The sequence below is a fragment of the Engystomops pustulosus genome, chromosome 3, assembly GCF_040894005.1.
Source record: "Engystomops pustulosus chromosome 3, aEngPut4.maternal, whole genome shotgun sequence".
Lineage (NCBI taxonomy): Eukaryota > Metazoa > Chordata > Amphibia > Anura > Leptodactylidae > Engystomops > Engystomops pustulosus.
Genome location: NC_092413.1, coordinates 137499032 through 137520769, shown reverse-complemented (window position 1 = coordinate 137520769; position 21738 = coordinate 137499032). Strand labels below are relative to the sequence as shown.

The window sequence follows — 21738 nt, the reverse complement described above, 5'->3', positions numbered from 1 at the left end:
TATATACCTGCATGTCATAAGAATTTAAATTTAAAAAAGGAACATGTTAAATTCAAATCAGTTTTTTTTAAAATTTTTACCGGTGTTTTGTATGAGTTGGAAAAGGGGTAGTCTTATACGGCGAATATATCTTAAACTCTATATTTTAAACAGGAAAGTAGGGGGGTCGTCTTATACACCCGGTCGTCTTATACGCCGGAATGTACGGTATATATATGTATTTGCATCTCATCAGTACAGTGTAGGGAACTGGTACTCTTGCAGTCCCTGACTTACGATCACACCACTTATACAGCATATTTGAAGGTTTTGTAGATATGATTCATACTGTTACCATGTACTTCACAATTAGCTGTATTATCTAACAGCCGATCCCGCTAATAGTTATAAGCAGCTTAACCTTCTTAGACACAGTGGTCAATTTTGATGACATATAATCATTAGGGAGTATAAGTATGACCATATTACAACCAATGCTGCCCCTTATAATGTTCCAAGGAGTGGATTCAATCCTGTTATGACACAAATTCAACTTTTTTTTGTATTCTGTATCATTCTATTTAAGACTTCCAGTCCTGTCATTATACAACCTTCATTACACCACGCCACAAGCAAAACAGAAGTATTACAATTACATTTTATTACATTTCCTTTCAATCCAATTTTTTCCTCAGTAATTGCAGGACAACTTACTGCGCCCAAAATAATGCTGAAAACATAAAAAGAAGATGGTTAGGTCCTTAGAAAATAAATATAGGAAATGCAAAAGTGAAAACTACCAATAACAGAAAACTGTTTATTTCAGAAATGAATTGTGCTGATGATAATAGTAAACTTTGTAATATACTTCATTACAGAATAGAGCATTTTCTATGATCTTTTCTCCTTTAGTCAGCAGTGTATCTAAAAACATTCTCCGTTTCCTACAAAGCAGAGAGATAAGAGGCTAAAGATGAACTCTTTGAAGATCTAGAGAATACTTAATTTCATTATTCAGCTCTGTACCGATGTAATGGATGCAAGTCTATCCAGGGACAGTTCTATTCTGTCGCAAGATCAGCACTCACATACACCAGGAAGAAGAAGGTGAACACCGGCGGACCTCGGCAGGAAATCAACAGATGCAGGATCTCGGGTGCACAATGTTGGTGAATCAAGCCGGACTTCATCTTCGTCGGACAGTTCGGAACAGTTAAGTAAGTGTGCCCCAATGTGTCTGCTCATCAGAATTAGGGCTGCCATGGGCCCTGGGCAGTATGAATATTATAAACCCTACAAGTCTAGAATCAAGAATCAAGCTTCTTGGGGAATGTAGGATGTCTTACTTCTACTGCTTTCAATCTGCTGTTTCAGGAGTTTTGGAGGACCTTTATAGGTCCTGAAATGGCTCTTGTCTACATGTGCATTGAAAGCATACACATACTCAGGATTTAATGGAAGAAGGTCCTTCTCAGGTCCTTCTTAGTGGGTGGTTTGTGTGGTAATATGCCCTTGAAGACTTGGAGGCCAAGGACCCAAACAGCCTGTATTATAATCCACTACTGCTCATCAGTACACCAAGTCTTCTTCCCTGGTCTGAGTTCTTATTCAACAATCATTTCAAAAAGCCCAGTGGCTGTTCTCCATTTTTTCATCATTTATGCACTTCATCTTTGGGTTTCTCTTCCTCCATAGGTTTCTTCTGAGGTAACAGCTGCTAACTCTGCACTTAGAGACTTTATTCAGATTTGTAAGGACACAAAAATTTGCTCTAATCCAATCCACCACCTATACCAAAAATCCTGCTGAAAACAGGAGATAGTCTGACAATATTGACGAGGAGAAATATACGACTGGAGATTCCTTTTTATATACGTCCCAGTTTTTTTTATCTGTGGTACTGAAGCAGATATATCTTGTTTCATATGAGCTCTGCCTGCCTCCTGAAATCCTCTCATCCTCAAATGGTACTCCAGAATTTTTGTTTCTATGCCTGGATAGTAAAAGGATCTCTGGGAAAAACATTATCTCATGGACTGGAATAATTATGGTCCTGAGGAGAGCTCAGGGCAGGAGGTCAGGGCAGGCAACAGGGGATAAGAGTCAGGCACATAGCAATAGGTCAAGGCAGGCAGCGGAGGAGCGTAATCAAGAATCGTACCGGGGTCACAACAGGAAATCACAATAACAGCACAGAGCATGGAGCATAGCTTTCACTGAGGCACAAGGGGCTGGGAGTTTACCAGAATTGGCAGCTGGCCAGTGGCAATTACAGGCGTGCTGGCCCTTCAAATCTTTAGAATCTGTGCACGCCCTAGAAGGCGGGGATGCACGAGATGGACCGCCGGAGCTTGCGTGGGATTGCGGAGAAAGGAGAGCAGTGGTTGGGATCCAAGGGCATGGATAGGAGCATGGGGGTGTCTGCGACCTAGGTTGTGGGTCGCAAGAGCACCCAAAACAGTATTACACTGTTTGACAATATACTGGTAGTGGTTTATAGGCCAATGACATGTTCCCTTTTATTGTCAATATCTTAAAAATGTGTTTAGAAATAGATACAATTAAGAATTTTGAAGAACTTCATAGAACAACTCCATGACTTTACTTTAGGCATGCATTTACTACATTAGAACCATCTGTTTAATTACATAGGGAAATAACTAATGACAACTACAGCTCTCCACTGATATAAAGATAACACAATGACTCTAATTTACTACAATGAAGTCCCATCTGGACTGAAAGAAAGAAAAAACAAAGAGATAGAAAGACAAAATGAGTCCATGGTCCCAGCCAAGTATTATCATGAAATACACAATTAAAAGAAATCAACCAGTTGCAAAAACACAAAAATACCTAAAGATACTCACCCCCACTCCTCTTTGTCTTGATCCCGGCTCTGTCCTCCTCTAGTCTTGACACACAGGGATCACCTAGAAAAGAAACTTAGAATTAGGTCACTCCCACTTCCTAATTATTCATGCCTCTTGTGTGACATTACCTTGCTCTCCAATGCTCCCAGTTTGGGAGAGGGAGGTGGCGAAAGTGTGGCGAGGACATCTTCGCCCCATGCTCTGTGCTTCTACTTATAAGTGTGATACCGATGTGTCAAGACTAGGGGAAAACAGAGGGGCAGAGGTATTTCTAGGTTTTCTTGTATTTTTGCAACTGGTTGCTTTCCAGAACAACTATAAAGTACTGTTAATTACAGAAAAACTATAAAAGAAACTTTTGCCTAACTCTACACTAAGGAAAAATAAGCAATTCTCTAATTTCATCTAAATAACTATCCCAAGCCTACTGGGGGCCCTTGGCCGTCCAAACTGCTCAGTGAGATGAAGAATCGTCCTGCCGCTGATCTATCTAAGATCTTCAGAGACTCCTTAATGACACATGGCACAAGGCAAATGTGGTGCCAATATTCACAAAGCGCTCCAGGTATTCCCCAAGCAATTATAGACCTGTAAGCTTAACTTCCATTGTGGGAAAAATATACTAAAAGACTACATATGGGAGTATGTATAAGCGACAGCCAGCATGGGTTTACTTAGGATAGAAGTTGTCAGACCTGATCTGTTTTGAAAAAGAGTTGAGCAGATGCGTGGACAGAGGAGCGGTTGTGGATATTGTGTTCATGGACTTTGTAAAGAAATTTGACACTGTCCCACATAGACGGGCAATTATTATCCTTATCTTCTAATGAGAGAGTTGTGTTCAACAATTTCTTCTCAGAATGGTCACTAGTTGTAAGTGGTATACCTCCAGGTTCTGAGCTGGGCTCACTCTTACTTAACTTGTTAATAATGATATAAAGGTTGGAATTAAAGGGGTTTACTACTTTACCTCACGTTTCTTGTAATGTATGTATATCTGAGACAGAGCATTTTATGTAATTTACCACTCACTATACATCTATTAAAAGTTCTGCATTACTTTCTTGATATGTAAAGTGAAGCCTCCTGCCTTTTGTCTCATCAGCCAGACATTCCTGACCATAAAATGGCCACAGATGCAAGATCATGTAATCTCTAACGATTCATTAAACAATCACCCTGCCAGGACCTTGATCTTATATTCATGAGCATTGTGTCTATATTTGCAGATGACACCAAGCTGTGTAGTGTAATACAGTCTATGTAGAATGTTCATGTTGTGAATTACATAGATTTATTATACTGTATATACAGTAGCCTCTCAATTATTTGTATACATCACTTTCCTCAATCATATGTAAAACCGCCCCCATGTCAATTAATAAGCAGTGCAGAAATCAGGCCACCAACAGGAGGGAAAAATTGTGACTCCAATCAGCCAGGAGTCACAGTAACCCCTCCCCCAGTTCCATTGTACCAGTGTCTTTAAGATATTGGTACAATTGTTTACCATGGCAGTGCATACATCTATTTCATAGTTCACTGATGTGAAATTGAAGTGGAATCGTCCAGATCTGTACTCCAGAGGCTGTAGACTGTAGAGTAATGCAGACAATCGGAGTTGTTGGCTCCCTACTTTGATTCCACCATTTCACAGGCCATAGTAAGCCTTCAGCATGTTAGATGGAAAGATCATGTCTGCAGACTGAGCAGAGGACAACAGTAGCAGAGAGGTGTATATTTACATATTTGGCTCCCATGGAGCACAGTGACTATATGCTACTGAGGGTTATATGACTATTGACTACTGGAGTGCAGGGTGTCAAGGAGATATTATGTATAAGATGTATAAGATTTGTTTAACTACAGGGCAATTACCGTATATACTCGAGTATAAGCCGACCCGAGTATAAGCCGAGAAGAGGAGCTTCGGAGAAGAAAGAAGACGGGGCGCGATGACATCGGGGACATCGGTAAGCCGCGCCGACATCGGGGAGCCGCGCTGACATCGGAGGGTGAGTATTTAAGTTTATTTTTTTTAACTGGGTAATTTTTTTTTCACAATAGACTCGTGTTTTGTGTCCTTTTATTATGTAATTCTTTTGTTCTTTTGTTTTTAATATCTTTTTTATGCACTGATCAACTTTTTGTAATGAAAGCTTTTCACTTTAATTTTGGTCCCTGTATGCTCTGCGAACTCATAGCCCTGTAAAGTATGGTTGGCTGTGTGACTACTAGAGAGCTGAGCGTGCATGTCTAGTGGTGTAACAAGGTGACTGCTTGAGAGCAAGAGTTGATGTAGAGTGGGATACTTATTGGTCCCAGTATAAATGCAATAAGTGGTGGCAGCGGGTCTGGTGCTGGATTTGTATGAGGTGTGATTTAGGCTCAATTTGTGTCCTGAGTGAAACGCAAGCGCAAGTTTGAGTAGAGTAACCCGTACAGTTGCACCCCACGTTACGTGACGAGGCGGCGGCGTCCTCACCGTGACACAGGGACTATTGGCTACTGTGGGGCACTGAGACTACGGACTACTTTGGGACTTTTGTAAATGTGGGGGCATTTTGACTATACTGGCTACTGTGGGAGCCCTGTGTCCTTATACTGGTATATACTGATTATTAATACAGTACCCACCTTTATTAATTAATGTCATGTACCCACCTAGTTACATAATGTCCAGCAAAGTGGCCAGCAAAACATACAATTAAATTATTACTCACTTGCGCATAACATCACTCTCAGCTATGTCATCATCCTCATCCCCAGTTACTAGTGGAGTACACAGGAGCTTGATGACTACAACCAACACCTGCATCTTAAGGAGGGAACAAGACAGAGGTACTGTATCTCTACTAATTGTGTTTTACATGCAAATGAGTGAAAAGGCAGATTATCACTGGAGCTGCTCAGAGCTGAACTGAATCAGAGCTATGAGGCAGAGAAATGAGGATTTATAGCAGTCTATGACTATATAGAATTTCTTTAGAAGATTAACAAAGTAATAATATGTTTGTGTGCATGACTTCTAAAGGTGCGTTGGTGTAAATGGCTTGAACATGCAAAGTGTTTCCTGTTAGGAAGAGGTTAATCCTTACTCCATGGTTTGTGTAGTATATCATTGTTTTGTTCTAAATGCCTTTCCAAGGTGCTATGACATACTTTACCTAGAAGTGTCTTCCACGTGACTGCTAATTATTGAGTTCCTCAGTAATCAAGAACAGATCTGTCACAGATCTGTCACAACCAGGTCTGTAGTCGTTTCCGGTATGATGCTGTCATCATTCATTGGAGTGATAATATATGTAAATTCATTCGTAATTATTATCTATAGAGTGCTGAATACAAGACATATCTACAATGCAAAGAATGTATCAGCTTTTTGCTATGCAGACATATGATGCCTCTCTGAAAGGTAGGAAATACTTAGGATGTAATGTGCTGAATGAAGCTTTATAAATCTCTTAAAAGGTAGAAGAAAGAAATGATCAAAACTAATCCATGAATTAAAAAGCATGAAATTTATACAGATGGAAAATTGATCACTTATAGAACAGTTCAGTGGAATGAAAAGTTAACTGCATGCTTGCTCTGCTTCCTCATTCTGATTGTTTTTCACGTGCTACCGACATGAAACTTTCTCTTTTATATCAGTTACGACATCCGTCATATTGGAAACAGTCAGATTGCTAGGGGCTAGATAGAAGCGTGAGAAATACAAGGCAGATTATTGAACAGCGATTCCACAGCAGGTGGAATATGCATTGGTAGATCCCACTGATCCCATCTTCAGAGGCAGAAACTATTGTGGAGGTAATCCCATTGTCTTCTGATACTTTGCCTTATTTAAACAAAAATAAAATCTCTTATTAGAAGTGAGCCGTGCCAGTGCCTTGCAGATGCTTAGACCTTGAAATGATTCAAAATATTTCTCAACCACAGTAACTTTTCTACAAAATATTACAATTTCCTATGTTTGAGACATTTTTGCCCATCACATCACTTATTTTATAACCCAAGTCTTCTCTCAGTGGCAAAATTTGAAGTTGATGAACCCCAGTGCAAAGACTAGAATACCGTATATACTCGAGTATAAGCCGACCCGAGTATAAGCCGAGACCCTTATTTTACCACCAAAAACTGGGAAAACCTATTGACTCGAGGGTGGGAAATGCATTGGTCACAGACCCCCCCCCCCCAGTGTATAGCCAGCCAGCCCCCTATAGTATACAGCCTGCCCCCTATAGTATACAGCCTGCCCCCAGTAGTATACAGCCTGCCCCCAGTAGTAAACAGCCACCCTAGCCTGCCCCCAGTAGTATACAGCCACCCCAGCCTGCCCCCAGTAGTATACAGCCTGCCCCCTATAGCAGCGATGGCGAACCTTTTAGAACTCGAGTGCCAAAACTGCAAGCCTACACCCACTTATCTATCGCAAAGTGCCAGCATGGTAATTTAGACCAATAATACCCACAATAACACTATTTAACGCCAAATAATACTGGCACATGATGAGCATCACTATTACAACAACATAAATGGAATCATGCTTAATATTACCGTCATACAGTAATTGCTTTTAATGCCAGTGATGAACATTGGCGCCATATAGTGATAATTATCCCCGCCATACAGTGAAGATATGGTATCATGTAAAAGGACACCAATGCTACTGCTACACCAGTAGATATGCATTTCTATGCAAGTGCATTAAATCGTCAACTAGCACCCTGTGTCTCTATCTCAATCACAAGAATTTAGGTTTAAGGCCCCTTTCACGCCTGTGAGTGTGATGCGCTGAACTCGCAGCATGTGCTGCCTGGATCTCCTGGCCCGAACTGCTGCAAACTGGACCTGAATTCAGCAGGTCAGTGCAGCTCTGGTTTGCAGCATTCGGCCTGGGCAATCCAGCGCATGCAAGTTCAGCGCATCACACTCGCAAGTGTGAAAGGGGTCTTAATCTGTCAAAATTTAGAAGGTGAAAGCAGCGCTGTGGGAGAGGGAAACAGGGGCAGGGACTGAATGTGCCAGGAAAAGTGACTAAATGAGGTCCAAATCCAAACCTGGTTAAATAAAAACAAACTAGCAGGCACTGAGGGGGATGGGGAAACCTATTTAGCAAGATCTCCTCACTGGGTCAAAGTGGGTGTTGTGGGGTGGAGGGCACAAAACACTGAAATCAATTATTTAACACTTAAGCTGCTGCCTGCTTACACAGACAGCAGACAATGGAGTACCTGGCTTACCCTGCCTGTAGTGAGGGACTTCATTCCCTTATCTTCGTTGTCAATCATCTTGCTGCTCTGCACTCCTGGCTGACGGCTTCTGTCTTCCCGGGCTCAGGTTCAGTGAGGAGGAGGAGGGGGAGAGAGCAAAGAGGGAGCCAGTGACCCGCTGCTGCTCCACAAGTGATGGCAGAACAGCTCAGCTGCAGCCTGCACTGGGAAGCTTACAGCCCGTCAGCTGAGGTGTGTAGCAGAGCAGAGAGTGTTTTACTCTCTGCTCTGCCTCTCCGATGCACAGAGAATCACTGGAGCTCCGGCATGCAGCAGCAGAGGACAGTGGAGGACCATGGCATGCGTGCCAGCAGAGAGGGCTCTGCGTGCCCTGTCTGGCACGCGTGCCATAGGTTCGCCACCACTGCCCTATAGTATACAGCCTGCCCCCAGTAGTATACAGCCTGCCCCCAGTAGTATACAGCCTGCCCCCAGTAGTATACAGCACTGCCCAGCCTGCCCCCGGTAGTATACATCACTGCCCAGCCAGCCCCCGGTAGTATACAGCACTGCCCAGCCTGCCCCCAGTAGTATACAGCACTGCCCAGCCTGCCCCCAGTGGTATACAGCACTGCCCAGCCTGCCCCCAGTGGTATACAGCACTGCCCAGCCTGCCCCCAGTGGTATACAGCACTGCCCAGCCTGCCCCCAGTAGTATACAGCACTGCCCAGCCTGCCCCCAGTAGTATACAGCATAGCCTGCCCCAGTAGTATACAGCACAGCCCATCATTAAAAAAAAAAACTTATATACTCACCCTCCGGTGGCCCCTATGTGCAGCGCTCCTCCCCTGATGTACACACGGCATGTCTTCTGGCTTCCACGCCCGTCTTCTGTCTTCTGTACATCGTGCTGGGCGCCGCCTTAGCTCTCTCCCGGGCACCGCTGCTGACGCCATACAAGGCACCGCCCGGGAGAAAAGCATGGCGGCACCCCGCACGATGTACAGAAGACAGGCGCGGAAGCCAGAAGAGGACCCGCGCGGACATCAGGGGCCACCGGAGGGTTAATATATAAGTTTATTATTTTTTAAGAATTTTTTAAGTACTCGTGACTCGTGTATAATCCAAGGGGACCTTTTTCAGAACATTTTTTGTGCTGAAAAACTTGGTTTATACACGAGTATATGGTTTATAGTAATAGTAATACAGTATTGGAAAACAACACCCTGTGGGTCCCCAAGCCTCTTGGATTCAATTTGCTACCGTACCCTCTCAAGTTATGCCACTGCTTCTCTTTTTATGCAATTTAACCCCTTAACGACTTGGCCTTTTTTATTTTTTTCACTTCCATTTTTCACACCCCACCTTCAAAAATCTATAACTTTTTTATTTTTCCACATAAAGAGCTCTGTTATGGCTTATTTTCTGCGTAACAAATTGCACTTCGTAGTGACGGTATTTAATGTTCCATGGCGCGTACTGGGAAGCGGGAAAAAAATTCCAAATGCAGTGAAAATGGTGAAAAAACACATTTGCAACGTTTTCTTGTGGGCTTGGATTTTACAGCTTTCACTGTGTGCCCCAAATGACAGGTCTACTTTATTCTTTGGGTTGCTACGATCACAGGGATACCACATTTGTACAGGTTTTATAATGTTTTCATACATTTAAAAAAATTAAAACCTCCTGTACAAAAATTTTTTTTTTGATTTTGTCATCTTCTGGCGCTTATAACTTTTTCATACTTTGGTGTACGAAGCTGTGGGTGGTGTCATTTTTTGCAACTTTTGATGGACTGTGCTACCTTTTGATCACTTTTTATAGATTTTTTTATATTTTCCAAAATGGCAAAAAAATGTCATTTTTGACTTTGGACGCTATTTTCCGTTACGGGGTTAAACGCAGTGAAAAACCGTTATTATATTTTGATAGATCGGACATTTTCGGACACGGTGATACCTAATGTGTTTATGATTTTTACTGTTTATTAATATTAATATCAGTTCTAGGGAAAGGGGGGTGATTTGAATTTTTAGGTTTTTTTAATATAATTTTTTTTTTTTAAACTTTTTTTTACTTTTACTTTAACTATTTTTCAGACTCCCTAGGGTACTTTACCCTAGGTCAGTGATGGCGAACCTTTTAGTGCCTGGGTGCCCAAACTTCAACCAAAAGCCACTTATTTATTGCCAAGTGCCAGCACATCTATTTAAGCAGTAATTTATTTCTCCTTGTTCTTTAACAACTTTCAATCGTTCTGCCTCCTAAAGACACCAACGCAGTTGAAAAGAGGAGGGCAAATTCACCTATCATTGTAGGAAGATTCTGCAGAGAGATTCTTTGAGTCCTGTCTGGTAACCTTCATGCTGGAGTGATGGCCTGGGTGCCCACAGAAAGGGCTCTGAGTGCCGCCTGTGGCACCAGTGCCATAGGTTCGCCACCACTGCCCTAGGTTGTCTGATTGATCCTACCATATACTGCCATACTGCAATATGGCAGTATATGGGGATTTTACTCCTCATTCATTACAATGTGCTGATAGCACATTGTAATGAATAGGTTAAAACGAGACAGCTTCGGGCCTTCGTGAGGCCCGATGCTGTCATGGCAACGGATCACCGCTCCCCGTGACGTCATCGGGGAGCGAAGATCCGCGCCAAGATGGCGGCGCCATCTTTTTGAAGCCTCCGGCAGCATTGCCGGAGGTGATCGCGGTGCTAGCACCGATCGCGGGTGTTACCGGTAAGCCTTTGCTGCAATATGCAGCAAAGACTTACCGGCTATGGAGAGGGCTCGGCCCGCGTACGGCGCGCGTCGGGAAGGGGTTAAAGACGTGAAGAAGAACAATTCTTCTAACACTTTTCTAGTTTGTTTTATAATGTCAAACGGGTGGGATCCCTGATTTACTGAATTTATGTATTTGCCACTTTTAGTTCTAGAACTCACCAATTCTGTACATATTTATTATATTTCCCCTCAGGGTCTATTTACATGTGCTAAATTTGACATTGATTTCAGCACAAATTCCAGTGGACGATCATCTGCATTCCATACATATGAATGTTGTTCCCACAACTGAGTTCACATGCAAAGGAGCATTCCAAGCAACAACAAAAAAATAATAATTTTAAAATATATTTCTCTCATGATATTCATTTTGAAAAAAGTCAAGGAGAACATTGAATGGAGCGCAACCTGCACCGCTGCCAAGCTTCTCCTTATCCATCAGAGTAAGTATGGGAGAGAAAGCTGATTTAGACATACTGGGGGCATTTATCGACTTTCAATCTGAAAACTGGCGGAATTTTTTTTCCCTTCCTTCGCCTTCCTTGTGGCATAAAAATAGAGCGGCTAAACGAATGAATGTGCAGGCAGTTGTTAATTTTTTATTTAGCGCACCAAATCATTAATCCTTTGCGCCACAAACTTAAATCACACTAAAAATTATAGCATACTTCCAGCTCTTAATAATATAAATTAATAAATGCCCCCCACTGCACTAAGCTAAAAGCTTCTTTAGGTACACTGCTAAAGGGACAAGAAAAACAAGACAAACATTTTTCTTTAATAAAGTATATAATATAATTCAACAGCTGAGAAATGGAGATTTGCCAAGTTACATTGCTGTTAACATTAGCGTTTATAAACCTTACTGGCCCACATTCATCATAAACAGTGTAGTGTGCAGGTTGCGCCAGATTCATGAATTGTGGCACACGTTCTGCATGAATCTGACGCTCCCTGCACTGTTCAGACAGAGTGCATCAATTTTTTTTTGGTGCACCTTTAACATAGAGAATACGGCACAATTCTATCGGACACTGCATGATAAACGTGTGCAGAATTTTGTGTCGCATTGGGTATAGAGATGTGGTGACACAAATGCCTCACAGACACTTTGTAAATACATATACAAGCAGTTTGAACTGAAAAGTGCGTGCAAAGTCACACAAAAGCTAGTGCACGGGTGTGGGCCAATGGTCCACATTTATTAAGGCTTTTGCACCAGTTTTCTGACTGACTTTGTACTGAAAAGAACATGCAAACTGATTGTACATGTATATATAAAATCTCTGCAGCAGTTTTGTGTCGCGGCTGCACTATGTCCGATAAAACAGAAAAAATGTGCACCTAACAGGGGGCGCTAGTTTTGATAAACGTAGCCCACTGTAATTAGGCAAATCTCCTCTACCTCATCCGTATAGCTTTTCAAGATGCAATGTAAACATGTGTGAACGCAGCCCTAGGGGGTCTTGCAGCAGTCTTCCTCAATCTACTTATGATGTTTTATATTCAGAACATTGTGCAGCTCATGAATTTGGCTTCATTTAACAGATCTAACGTTTGTTTATTGGGATGTCTGTGTCTTTTGTGCGTGTTGTTTTGCAAAAAAGAAGTGCATGTTATTTTTTCTGCAAACAGTATAATGCTACCATCTGTGTGTGGACTGTTGCTTGCAAATACTCTAACGCCTCTTCCACACTTGCGTTGCAGATCACGTCAGAGTGTGATCAGAGTGCGATCAGGATTTGGTCAGTGAAAAACATGCAGATAACGCACGTGAAAAAGACTCAGGACTGTGGTCTATCTTTTCTATGGCAATAGATGCATTAAAAATGCATTGCACTTGCATGTGTCTCAGAGTGCAATGCGTTTTTGATGCATCTCCATTGACTTGTATGGTGCGTTTTTCACACACGTGACTTGTAAAAGTAGAGCATGCCGAGATTTAAACCTGCGTTAAAAAAAAAAAATTGCATGTGTGCGTGAAAAAAAATGCATGTCTGAAAAAAAACATTGAATACAATGGGGGTCATTTACTAAGGGCCCTATTCACGTTTTCCCGACGTGTTACGCAAATATTTCCGATTTGCGCCGATTTCCCCAGAATTGCCCCGGGATTTTGGCGCACGCGATCGGATTGTGGCGCATCGGCGCTGGCATGCACACAACGGAAATCGGGGGCATGGCCGAACGAAAACCCGACGGATTCGGAAAAACCGCCGCATTTACCTTCACTCAGCCCGGCTCGGTGAACTCCATTGCGTTCCAATGCTTTTCAGCGCAGCAGCGCCACCTGGTGGACGGCGGAGGAACTACCTTGACGGAACGCCGCTGGATTGCGAATGGACCGGGTAAGTAAATCTGCCCCACAGGGTCAGAGTGCAATGCAAGTTCTGCACGTCAAAATCACATGCAGAACATGCGCATGAAAAATGCAAGTGTGAAAAGTTGTACTTATTCAGTTTTGATATTTATGTTGGCTTTTTATGATGGTGTTTATTGGGTTAAGCCACCAAACTTTTATCAAATTTTTAAACAGTTGGATGAGAAGTCATAGACATATGGAAGATTTATTAAATTGCTTCCTCGTATGTCAGTCTTGATCTCTTCTTTGCCGATGGGAAGATGTTTACAAATACTGCAACTGCTTCGGAGAGACAAACGTTAATTGTTCCCTACTTGGGGAATTCTTATATATAGTCTTTTCATTCAGCAATAAATATTTTGGAGAACGTTAAGTGGCACATAAGAACTACATCAATAACAATAAACTGTTAGTAAATGTCTGCATGGGATGTTTTGGCTTATAAAATACAATGTGATGGTATGAATAAAATTTATCTTTCAAGGGCATGTTTCATTCTTGCTGAAACTATTAGAGAATACATAATTTGTATGCATGGAAAGTAAATCAGCCATTATATCTGTCAGATTCTTTGTACGGCGCCTCATTAGTGCTCCACGATTAAAGCTCACATTATCTAAAAAATCACTGCCAATTTTGTTTTTATCTCTTTCAGGCCACTAGAAAGTAAATGTCCAATTATTGTATTGTGGTGCATGATGAAGGGGCTGATGTGGAAGTGCTTGGGGGAAAACTGTACGAACTTGAAAGTTATTTTATAGTTGATTAAAAATCGAAAAATGAGAGACTGAATCACGGTGTCATATACAGTACTTGTACATCCTTAATTTAAACTGACACATTCTCAAACATCATTTGGGGATAGAAAGATCTGGACCACACATCTGCACACTATACAAAGATTTATTGCCGCCAGGCTGCATTAACAAAATGAACTTGAGGTTCTTAGCTACATTTTGATCAAATTGCATAAACCCAATAACCTCTTCATGGTGACCTTGATTTGGTGGATCCTTAAGCTATTGAGTTGGGCATCACATGGCTTTCATGGTGAGCTGAGAGGAAGTTGGCAGCCAAGGGGGGCAGAATTCAAATCATACCAGCATTTATAAAGAGAAATAACTTGACCGTGCATCACACTACTATCAGCAAGTTTCTGGGACCACATGGACTCCTTGTATTCTATTATATACAGACCCCCTTGTATTCTATTATATATAGACCCTCTTTCAAAATTATACAGCCCCCATTTCAATATATCCAGCCCCCCTTTTTATATTGTATACAGTCATCTTTTTCATTATATAGCCCTCCTTTTTATAAAATAAAGAAATTACTCACCTTCAGTCATGCTCCCTCGCCGCCGTTCTCGTCCTCTGCATTCTCCAGGGTCTTCAGCTGCCATGTGTAGCTTTGTGAAGGGACGTGGGCAGCGTGACGTCATTGCACGCTGCCTAAGTCCTCCAGAGCAGCAGAGAGGCACGGACAGAAGGGTCTGTGCCGCCGGCGCCGCTCTGTATACCATTTGCGTCTGTCTCTTAATGAGACATGCGCAATTGATTTTTTTTTTTTTTTCATGTGGGCGATTTGGGCGACGATGGCTATCCGAATCACCCACATTATGGCCCCAAATTTTGACGCTTGTCACAGGGCTTGGGTATCTGCCGCCTGAGGCGAGATTTTCATCTTGCCTCATAGCAGATGTGGTCCTGAGTATGGGTACTGGGAGTCTGCTGCGTTCTGGTCCCTGCTGGTGATGCCGCACCCAATAGCATTGAGACCTACTACAACGAGGTCACCATGAGGTGGTTAGTGGGCTTATGCAATTTCATAAAAATGTAACATTTTGTTGATGTAGCCTTACTGCAAGAGATCATTGTATAATGTGTTGATATGTGGTCCAGATCTTTCTCTCTCCAAATGTTGATACAGCAAGAGACAAGAGACTTCGGATAGGCAGGACAACAAGTTATCCAACCACTGAAAGTACAGTTCCTTGGGGTAAAGAAGGCAAAGCCCACCGTAGCATAGAAATAGATTTCAGGGTGTAATATATGATTACCCATGTTATTACTAGAGCCAATGGGTAAAAGGTGAAAGAGCATTTCTAGCCCGGCAGTAAGTTTTGGTCACCCTGCAGCTGACACTTGTATAAATGGACTAAAATTGTCGATGGGCAGTTAAGCTCCAGTCACTGTGAATCAAAAACAGTATTGACACAAACAGATTTGTCCTTCCTTACCTTTCCTTTTAGGGGAATATGTGCAGACATGACTGTCACAAGATTAACAGCTTCTATATTATTTTTTTAATGTTATTATTTGCATGTATATAATATTACAATGCATTCTTTATGTAGTGCCATAATATTCCACAGCACTTTACATATCATGGTGTACACATAGAAACAAATTAAGATTTACAAAGTAGTTAAATAGTCATTGGATAAAACAATGGGAATAAGGGCACTGCTCTCAAGAACTTACAAACTATGATGGGGAAGGGTGACACTAGAGATGGCAGAGCTTGTACAGTACACTGGTCCAGCCATTTTTTATAAGGTATTGAAATAAATAAATACATTGGTCCATATAATCAGTGGAGGCCTGACAGACAACTGAACAGCTGTGTGCAGCAGTGCCAAGGTGCTACAGTGGCATGTGGCACACGACTGATCAATGGGGTTGCCAGTTGTCAGACCCTCACCAATGAAATGCTAATGATCTACCCAATGGATAGCTCATTGGTAGTTAAATGGCCCAGAAAATCCCTGTAAGGAGTAAGAATGTCATATTCAAACAAAGAATAAGACCTGCAAAATAGGGTATTAACCAATGTTATACACAACATTTATAACACATGTAGAAGTGTGTCTGTGGCTATGAAAGTGGAAGTTTTGACCGTTTGCAGGTCTGGAGCATTCAGGAGTCTGTTAAGAAATCAATGTCCATCATTCATTCATAAATTGAAGCTAGTTGACAGTTTTCCCAGGGATGGATGTCTCAGCACTTTCACCCTGACCGTGCAATGATAAAAAAAGGAGTTACATCTCAGAATACAGACTTTCAATGTTCATGAAATATGATTCATTCAAATTATTGACAGATCAAGCCTTTTTTTCTACAAGGAACAGAGCAGCATGGCTTAGGTTTGTAAAGCTGCATATAAACAAACCACAAAGCTTCTAAAACCATCTCTATTGGACAAAAGAGATCAAAGTGTGGCAGGGTATAAAATGTACTTTCTAGAATTCCCTCTTATGTGAAATCTACCTGTTTACCTATAAGAATATCTCCCCCAAGATAAGGCAAATCTGACTCTTCTCACCTCATTTTACCGTGAGATTAGTCAAGTTTAGAATCCAAAGAGGTATTGTTAATTCAGAAGGCTGTATGTGTGGGTCTATAGCACATAGAAACATGCTGCTTGTGTCATATTCAAGATAAGAATATCATCTTTCAGATCACATAAGGATTTTGGTTCTTTGAGATACTGTAAGCACCTGTCCAGCAACTGCGCAACCACAACTAGACTTGGCGCTAGCTGTCAGACTACGTAAGTGATGGCGAACTCACCCTGCGACGTCCCTGCGGGCTAAGGCCCTGCCTAAAGCAGATAAACCTCCCTGATAAGGGCGAACCCACTATCAGGAACCTAACTGACGGTCCCTGAGTGACCCTACAACATGACAGGGGACACTTACTTCATCTGGCAGCTGCTGGATGGTGGAGCGGACAGGTAATGGAAATACAGGTATAGATCAGTGTTCACACTGGCGGACAGAAACCAACACAAGACTGAACAGGTAACCGGAATGCAGGAATAGACCAGTGTACACACGGGTACACAGAATACAAACACAGGACTGAGACAGGGACAAAACAATAGATATATACAGGTCTACAGGCAGATAATCACAGGTCAGATACAGGTACAGGCAGGATATACACAGGTCAGGTCAAGATCAAACGGGGTATATACAGGTCAGGTCAAGATCAAACGGGGTATATACAGGTCAGGTCAAGATCAAACGGGTTATATACAGGTCAGGTACAGATCAAGGTCAAGCGGGTAATATACAGATCAGCTACAGATACAGGCAGACAAACAGACAGTTAAAACTGAACTAGATACTCAGGGAAGACAAGATTCAAATTAACCAGCAAGCCTGAAGGATACAGGTACAGGCGGGATATACACAGGTCAGGTCAAGATCAAAATCAAGCAAGTATACACAGGTCAGACTCAAAATAACCAGCCAGGTAAGATGGGAATGGGCAGGTATATAAAGACGATCCCGGACACGCCTCCAGCAGCACACTGGGGGAACTGTCCATCAGGCTAGTAACCCTTGCTGGGCAAGACAGAAATGCAAGGAGCAGGGTGTGGCTCAGTTCATCCAAACACAAGAATTAAGCCACAGTTCACACACAAATAAACGCCTCTATTCCGCCAACTGCGGATAGAGCGACGTTCAGGTACGGACGTTACAGATACAGATACAGAAAGCCCCTTTTTCAGCCCAGAATAACAAATATTGTTTTTGTAATTTAACATCACAATAATCTATCAGTGGTCTCTTAACTTTTTGCTGAAGTTTCTTCGTGGAGAATATGGGCAGTCACACAAATTTGTATTTTTCCACTCTATATACTTGTGATTTATATCCACTCAATGAATCTGACAAAACTGAGGTTAAGCGCTTTAAACAGGAAATATTATCATTATATCATCACAGCAGCCTCAGGCTTTGGACCTGTAACTACAAGCATTAGCAATGAGTATACCATAGTGTGACCAAGTTTTAAATGGTGTACCTTCTAAGCTACAACAGGTGATCTTGAAGAGTGCAAGATCACATTTATCTATCTTTTGAAACAGAAATCCCCTTTAAGAAATTCCAGTTGGTTTTCTTTTTATGAACCCAGCAGGATATGCTAAGAAGACACAATACAAAAGGGTGAGACAGAACATGAGATGCTTGGGAGACCACATAAAGTTGTAACAAGATCATGAACCTTTTGACCAGAATCAATAAATATTTTTCTCCAAAACCTTTTTTTTCTGCAAACAGGAAATGCAGTTTCCTGCACTTGCCATGTTGAGAACTAGTGATGATAGCCACTTCTTCTGTGCCAAGTAGGACCGAAAAAGGATAGAACAGTAGGGACTTGGTAACTTATAAAATAGACTAGCATATAATCAATAATATCCAATTCCCTGCTGTTTATACTACAGTGAAAGAAACATAATGCAAAATAAGTGACTATTTACTATGTCCTCACACTGCTTGGCTTCTAGGTCTCTGCATTGCACTGATGCACAACACCGCACCTTTGCTTTGAGTAGTATTGTTATGCTGCTGTAAGGAAATGGTCTGGATGCACTGGAAGGACAGAGAGCTAAAACCTACTTTCCAGAGACTAAAACCTACTTTCCAGCTATTCCTACCTAAATGCCCATCAGTAGGTGATAACTGTTCAATGCTCCCTTCCTACACCAACAGAGACAGAGACCAGACAATACAAACATAGTAGAGTAGTCAATAAATACGGGTCAGAACCAAGTGTACATTGCAGTAAAGAACCAACAGGCAAAACCGATGTCAGAAAATAGGCAAATAATATGGTATATAGAATAAATATTAGCTAGCTTTACACTTAGAAAACAAGGAAATAGCAGGCAAACCTTTTATGTCGTGTCAGAATCCTGGTCCAGAAAATGCTGGTTCTCTAACATCCAGGGCAGACCAGTAAGAAAGAAATGTGAGTGGAGGAAGTTTCTGTCCATCTCAGCTAACTCAACTATTTGCAAACAAGATCTAAATCCACAGGAAACGAATGGGTGTGGTGGGAATCAATTAAGATATTCAGGAAATGAATAACCCAGTGTTCAGACTAGTAAGACAGCATGTAATAAAATCACACTTATCAGCACAGATGTTACAAGCATGCGGCCAAAAACCTGCTACTGTTTTTTTGGAGTGGGGGAGCTGCTGTGGAACAGTCTAGTGGAGAGATCTTAAGGCATTTACTGTCCAGGGATATAAAACAAATTTTTCACAGTCATTCTACCACTAGCAACTAACAGAAATGTATGTTACATAGATCTCCAGGACTTCCACCTAACGCTGTCTGAATTATTTTTTTATTGTCGCGTGAAGCCCGGCAGTCGCTGCCAGCCTATGGAGTGGGAGGGGCCATTCGGGGAAGAAGCAGGGCCCGGACTGCCCCCTCATGAATACTCCAGACCGCTTTGTACACTATTGTACAGTGCGGCAGTGTCTGCTAGCTTCATCAGTGGGTTCCAATAAAGTTAGCACTAGGACTTTAGCAAGCAGCTACTAGTGCCTTCTTATGGGTGACAGGTCCTCTTTATAGACAATACAGCTAATGTCTGCACTCAATCAAAAGGCAGAACTTGAATATCCCAAATATTTTGCTTCAGCTTCTCAGTAGAAGTTAAAACACCTTAGGGATGTGTTGCCTGCAGTGAGTTTTCTGAGAATTTCAAGCTAGGAGATGTTTTCAAATAACTTCATTATTACTGTACTCACCTTTAAAATCCCCCTTTCTTTAGTGTCAATTAAATTACAATATTCAAGCCAATTAAAAATCTCTGCAGTCTTGTGCCATACGTAGTAACATCACCACTGATTACAGTCACTGTTTCCTAACCAATATGCAACTGTAGGAGTGGGACCATGGGAAACTGTGTAGAACAACTAAAGACGACAGGAGGCTTGTTAGGAGGGACCACGTCACGGATTGCAGGCACACCCGTGGCAGAACCCGGTTACAAGTTCACGCACCTCTCCACGTTGGCGCTCCCTAGGGCGCGCGCGACGGAACTCGCAGATTTAAAGGGCGAGTGCACCGCTGGTCACTTCCGGGATTCCTGAAAAGCCAGCTTCTCCCAGCAAGTCTGCACGATCTTTCAGCCTATGCCTAAGAGAAAGCTAATCCTGAGTGATTCTTGTATTCTAACCTCCTGTTGTAACCTTGGACCTGACCCTGACTTTGCTGCCTGACCTCCTTCTCTCTTCCTGATTCTGTACCACTGCTGCACCCTCCTCCCCTATCCATCCTGTATGTGCCATTTACTGTAAGAGAAGAGTCCGGATGGAGATGGGAAGGATTCTGGAGCAAGAACCTGCATCCGAATCTGCAGAGTGTCAGTCGGCTCACAGTGGGTTCAGGTTAATGTAAAATGGAAAAAGTAGGATGGCACTCACCAAGGTTCACTGACGATCCTTAGACCATGTAGCAAAAACAAGTGTCTTTATTAGGCATCAAGGGAGTACATACCAAGGGGAGGGAGGGGAGTTGTTCCTCCTGCGGTGCAGACTGGAGCGATGGCCGTTTCCCGCTACATGCACTTCTTCCGTCTCATGTCAGAGGTTTAGGTTAGTTTGCATCCCCTGGCCCTGCCTTGAGGAAAACGTGTACTGCAGTGAACAAGCCAGGAGCCACCGGTTGCGGTCAGAACCCCTGGGACCGCGTTAAACCCCTGGACTTCTCACATGCTTCAGGTCGGCAATTACAAACATTCTATCTTTTTTTGCTGATGTCACACCCTGGAAGTGCCCACCCACATCAGAAAAAGCTGAATCTTATTTAATAAGAAATAATGTTACATATACCAGATATATCTCATTCTAGAAAGAAGCCAGAAGTATTAAATCAGTGTTGTTGAAATTATTGTCAAAGGTCTCTCTCCAGCTGTACTAAAATTATTGTTTTTGTCAGTTTCACTTTAAAGGTCCGACTTAATTTTTTAAATTCTTACATTATCTCTTTGTCTATCTATATGTAACTTTGAAACACTTTAACTTGTTCAAATGATTTTGAGAGTGTTTTTTGTGACACTCTGTACTTCATGGTAGTGGTAAATTTTGGTTGATATGTTTTGCATTTATTTATTAAAAAAGTGAAAATTTGGGTAACATTTAAAAAAAAAATCTGAAATTTTATTATTTCTAAATTTTATGCTCTTCATACAGTTAGTCTGACCAACCAAATTGGTCACTAACTTACCTTGATCATATGTTGGCATCATTTTTTAAGCGTTCTTTAATTTTTTCAGGACTTGAGTAAACTTAGAATTCAGGTATTTTCCACATTTTGAAGAAAATTTCACCACGTGCGCTGCACTGTACCACTCCCGTACGATGCTGTGAGGCCATTGCGATGTATGGGGGACGTATATACGCCGTATATACATCGGCCGTACATACGCCCCCCCATACGTTCGTGTGAATGAAGCCTTAATCATGAAAAAGCTCAGAAGTATTCTCAGAAGCGAAAATTTGTTAACCATTTGTCTGTGGCACCAGGATTAAAACTAAATGGAGTATTCATTTATTCATTTACTAATCTAACTTTTCTTCAATAATATGCTCATTTAGCCAAAACAATTGTACCTTTACAAGGGGTTAAAGAGAAAATGCTTCTCAAACTTTGTTGTGCACTTTCTTCTAAGAATAATAGGACCCACACAACAGAAGAAAAGGAGCACCAT

General features: G+C 41.9%; 1 long non-coding RNA gene across 2 annotated transcripts; it reads right to left on the bottom strand.

Moving 5' to 3' along the window:
- Positions 1-635: 635 nt before the first annotated feature.
- On the bottom strand, positions 636-19031 carry LOC140121981 (uncharacterized). Of its 2 annotated transcripts, none has more exons than XR_011854230.1 (4): positions 18907-19031; positions 2981-3093; positions 2850-2912; positions 636-709 (listed from the first exon to the last, which is right to left on the bottom strand). It is a non-coding gene; the product is annotated as an uncharacterized lncRNA (long non-coding RNA). The 2 variants fall into 2 exon arrangements; XR_011854231.1 differs by lacking the exon at positions 636-709 and adding an exon at positions 2589-2717.
- Positions 19032-21738: the final 2707 nt, after the last annotated feature.